At 30.6% G+C, this 4938-nt stretch overlaps 1 long non-coding RNA gene across 1 annotated transcript; it reads right to left on the bottom strand.

The window, feature by feature from the left end:
* Positions 1-929: 929 nt before the first annotated feature.
* LOC105321434 (uncharacterized) lies at positions 930-4030 on the bottom strand. The gene is made up of 4 exons (XR_010711797.1): positions 3815-4030; positions 2192-2259; positions 1898-1988; positions 930-1329 (listed from the first exon to the last, which is right to left on the bottom strand). It is a non-coding gene; the product is annotated as an uncharacterized lncRNA (long non-coding RNA).
* Between the last annotated feature and the right edge of the window lie 908 nt (positions 4031-4938).

Genomic DNA, 4938 nt, shown 5'->3' with positions numbered 1-4938 from the left:
TTATAATGATCTTCTGGAAATGTCGATTTCGGCTTAAATATAAATTCACCAATAAAGCAATATTTTTCATAGCTTGATCATGTCCAAATAGCGTTTTACGAAAAAAAAATCTATCAGCTTACAGAACACTAGAATTATTTTCCAATTTTGATTATAAATGCGTAAACAGAATTCTGGTTATGTATTTATTTCCGTGATTACTGGAAAGAAACTGCTTAAAGACCTTAATTGACACGATTGTATTGATTAAATGGTCTACGTCAAGCAACATTATATACCATTTAACAAGCGTTTAAGTAATGTTTTACGTCAATAAATTGTTATGAACAAAATTAATAAACACATTCAAGGAATCCCACATTTACAACGAAACTTAACATTTTTAAAGGGACTTAGACACTATTTGAGCTCAAAATTTTCAATTTTTTTTTTTAATTTTTATGTCTTGAATTATTAATATAGATGATTTCAATGCTTTGACAAAATTTGAAAGTCAAGTATCTAGTTACAAGCGAGTTACAGAGGGTACAATTCTTTTATTTTGTAAACAAAGCCCGAGTCCTGTTAATGTTCACATGTTTGTTGTATTGGTATAAGGCTCAGTCTTATGTTGCTGTTTATTGTGATGAAATTATTTATGAACCCATTAAATCAGTCTATCTTGTTTCCACAAGTCATTTTTAAGGTGAAATGGCAATTTCTTTACTTTACAGAATTTGTAAACAAACTTATCAGACTTGAGCTTTGTTTACATAACAACAACCTATTTCCTCTGTATCTTGCTTGTAGCATGACTTCTAACAAATAAAATTTAGTGAATTTTTCAAAATACAAAAGTAAACTATTTTATACATAGAAATCAGAAATAAAATTTTCATCTGAAATCGTGCCCAGGTCCATTTCAAAAATATTATATATATCTAAATAACAACTGGAAAATGATGTTACTCTTATTAATCTCTATGTAGCTCTCTATCACAAATGTATTGCTACCGTGACCTATCACTTTCGTCACATTTCATGAAATACTACATACATCTATCCATTTGGCCAAACATTAAAGAACACGATGATAAACTGGAAAATGATGTCACTTTTACTAGTCTGTAAAAAGCTCTCTTTCGCAGATGTATTGATACAGTGACCCACAACCTTCGTCACACCAGGTTAAGCCGAAAGGTCGATAAAAACAGAGACAATCCTGGTTGCCATTGTTATTGGGTTGATTGTTTGCCCTGTCCCAAGCGTTGTATGAGAACTCGGAGTTGGTCGACTGCCACACCCATTTTCCCTCTACCTGACGGTCAGTTCCTCCCAACCAAACGCTTTCTTAATTGAAATGTAAATCAATAACTTGAATTCCACAGTGTTCTCGAAATAAGTTAAAAATCATGTAGTTTCAATGTTGTTAAATGTTAATTTATCACACTTCGAAAAACATTCCATTTTATTAATCAACTCTATAGGAAATTTTCGAAGATTGGTGTTACCGAGTACTAAATTACCAACACAAAATTGACAGATCATACTTGTTTTGATGCCTCAAATTAAAATAGTTCACTCATTTTTATCACTCGTTTTTACGTTATGTTTTTGGGGTTTTTTTGACCTGTAATGTAAAACATGGTAAATATGGTTCGATTTTTCGATTGTATCTGTGCTTACTTTCATGATATTATATTTCGAACCTCTTTCCTTCCATGAAAAAGATATATATATATATATATATATATATATATATATATATATATATATATATATATATATATATATATATATATATATATATATATTATATATATATATATATATAAAGTGTATGTCTCAAAATAAGTTGAAATGTTCAATATTTTTAGAAAATGAAAGTAAATGAATAAAAAAAAAATCAGAAACTTACTTGTCATCTTAACAGCCATAAAACGAATATAAGTGTTTTCTTCAGAAAATTCAACTTCCGCTAATTTAGCTCCCTTTATCGCGCAAATCATCTGGAAGGAAAGGTTAAACATTGCATTTTAAAACGGTGACAGTTTCTTGTTGAACAGAAAGAAAATATAATACAGGTAATGTTTTAAAATTACCTATTATAGTTAAAAGTAAATATTCCTGTCATTTCACCCCCCCCCCCCCCGAAAAAAAATTTTTATCCTTAAAACGTAAAATTAATGTTCAAATAAGGTTTCACGCTCACCTGTGCCTCATTCCAAGTAACAGCGTCTAAGCCCATCAAGTATTCCGAGTTCATAAATGTTTCCCATCCTAAATTAATAATTTTCTTAAGATAATATTTTCCACTCCAACTCTGATATTGTACTTAAGTTTAAGAGTCAAATATAAATTCGTATTGTGTGCGTTTGAGAAATCTTACAAAGATAACGATAAAGTTAAAAAAAAATGTAAAGTGTCATCGACCTTGTATACCATGTCGAAATATTAAAAGTTTGTTGCAGAAAGCTCGCTATAAAGGTCATGATCTTGTAAAATGCAGGGTCCTTATAGTTCAATAATAAAGACATTTTTTTCTCTTTTTAACAAGTATTAATTATATCTAAAATGCCTATATACTCACATCCACTTATCCAGACAATTTTCCAATGGAGTGGGGGATATTTTTGTTTGACGGGTAAAAATTAGTCTGTAAATTAAATTATTTTGAATGCTCCAAGAAGCTAACCCCCAAAAGACACTCCTCCCCGTCTCTATGGTTACTCTTGGAGATCCGCGCTTTATCTTCTTAAAACGTCATTAAAAACATATTCTTGACATCTTTTTAAAAAATATTGTCAAATTTAATATAAATTACTTTACTGTTGATTTATAATTCAATGTCAAGAAAATGATTTTTACATAATTACTTATGAGCCATATAATCCGAAAACGATAAAATTATATTATCTACGATGTCATACTAGATCTAGCATACAAAAAATAATAGATCATGACCTCTATAGTAAGCTATCATTTAGTTTAATATATCGTTTTTTCCCCTTTGATTAAGCAATTTTTGTAGATCCATGTCTTGATTATAAAACGCTCAACGGTATACTTATCTTGGACTTTCTCAAAGATTTACCCTAACATGATAGTTATATTTAACAAAACCTTTATGCATTGATAGTATAGAAAAAATGTACATCAACTACTGTGAACAGTAAATTGTTTAATCAAGAGCCACGTAAGAACATTGTTTTAAAAGTATCATTTTATTAAGAAGGTAATAATAAAGGACTATGTGCGGTATGGTCAAATATCTGCCCCCGATTTCAACCAATTTTTAAATAGTATCGTATGAAAAGGAAATTTTCACAAATCATTGTAAAGAGGATGCCTATAACTTTAATCTTGATTTTAGTCATCATTGCTCACTCGCTGTTTATCTATGACGTCACTTAAATGACCTAATTCCCACAAATTTGCAAACAAATGAAGATATGCTCATTTTTGCTCTATATTTTGCATTCGGAAGTATAGAGCGCAGGTCTGCTCAAGTGCGATTTTAACATATGTTTTTCTTCAGATAGTTATACATATTATACTAAAAAATGGTACTTGAGCAAGCCTGCGCTCGATGTTTCCCAGTCGAAAAACCATCGGAAAACACCCATATTTTGCTACAAAACATCAATTTATCAAAATAATGCAATATTCATGACGTCATTTCTACATTATGACGTCACTGTGGTGATAACCTTTTACACCTTTATTTTCAATATGATTTTAACTATCTTTCACCTTATTTTAAAGCTCTTTCTAAAACTTTGATTTTGGGGGCAAAAATTGCATAAAACCGCACTTAGTCCTTTGCATAACGAACCTGCACGAGATCTGTAATATTTCCATCCCGATTCTTCAACCAATGTATTATCTGGTCTACAAAAGGCATGGACTCGACACATTTGAGTCACTGAGTTGAAACCGAAACACTCGCACTTGTCTTGTTGACAAACAACAGAACATAGAGCAGACGATGAATGGCGGTATTCTGTTAGAAGATTATCCAACAAGACCTTATTGTAAAAGATCAGTTCTACCTGTAATGTTCGCATTTCCGAACGGCATACTTTTACAAGAATGCAGAATTCGCAAAATATGAATAAAGGTTTGAAAGTAAACATTTCACTGTGCAGTAAATTAGTTTTTAAGAAATGTGACTGATTGAACGATCAGCACAAGAATGTAACCTAACTGTTGTATCAACGATCTTTTTTAAAGATTCAAACTAATCAATACATGTTTTGAACCATTTTGCATTTGATAAGTCTATTAAATGCATATATTTATTTTTATCCCAAATCATTTTTCTATTCCTTCTTGTGTTAAATAAACCATTGAATGGTTAATTTACTGGAACGATCTGATGAACAGATCACAAAGCATGAAGCCTCTCCTTTGGAATATATCCACATCTAACATCTAGCTTGATGCCTATTCTGACTAATTTCTAAGTATACTGCGAGGAAACATATTCTTTAAAATCACCAGATATGTTTTGATTTTAAAAAACACTCAAAACTGTTACTATTGACAGAAGAAAACCATTGTATACTTATTTATATTTTGGATGATTGTTCATTTTCAATAATGATAACATTTTTTTGTATATCAAAACGCAAAGTATTTGATTATCAAACTGTGTATTCAAATTCAAATCTCTTCATCATAAAACGCAGTCTTCCAATAAAGAAATACAGGAAAACAAATTGCAGTCCCTGCAACAATTTTGATGGATTTACACGGAATGGAACACTATGAGATGAATATTTCATACAGAAAAAAACATACTGTGTTTTTCTTGGAACTCGAAGAAATCTTCCGTTGAAATCCCCAACACCAATTTTGATTGATTTACACGGAATGACACATCATGGAATGACTATTTTATACATACAAACCTTCTGAGTTTTACTTAAATTTCTGAAAATTCCCCGGCACCAATTT

The sequence above is a fragment of the Magallana gigas genome, chromosome 1, assembly GCF_963853765.1.
Source record: "Magallana gigas chromosome 1, xbMagGiga1.1, whole genome shotgun sequence".
In the NCBI taxonomy this organism is placed as follows: Eukaryota; Metazoa; Mollusca; class Bivalvia; order Ostreida; family Ostreidae; genus Magallana; species Magallana gigas.
This window is presented reverse-complemented; position numbering and strand designations above follow the sequence as displayed.